Below are 287 nucleotides of genomic sequence, written 5' to 3' on the forward strand. Positions count from 1 at the left end.
TAACAATTGTCTTATAAGTGAAATAAATAATGATCACCTATCCATTATTTAAAAATATGTAAATCTAAACAGATATATGCAACTATATTGAGTTACAATTTAAATAAGTGGTATATCTGTATAATTCATTCTTTTATAGAAACCTTAGGCATTTTTGCACACTATATAGACCTACGGAGCTTATCCATTTATACTATATATGTACAGTTTTAAGGTGTTGTTTTCTGATCCTCTCCCTCCCTTCCTTCCTTCCTTCCTTCCTTCCTTCCTTCCTTCCTTCCTTCCTT

This window comes from Sapajus apella, unplaced genomic scaffold (genome assembly GCF_009761245.1).
Source record: "Sapajus apella isolate SASKATOON/1434 unplaced genomic scaffold, GSC_monkey_1.0 scaffold119, whole genome shotgun sequence".
NCBI lineage: Eukaryota > Metazoa > Chordata > Mammalia > Primates > Cebidae > Sapajus > Sapajus apella.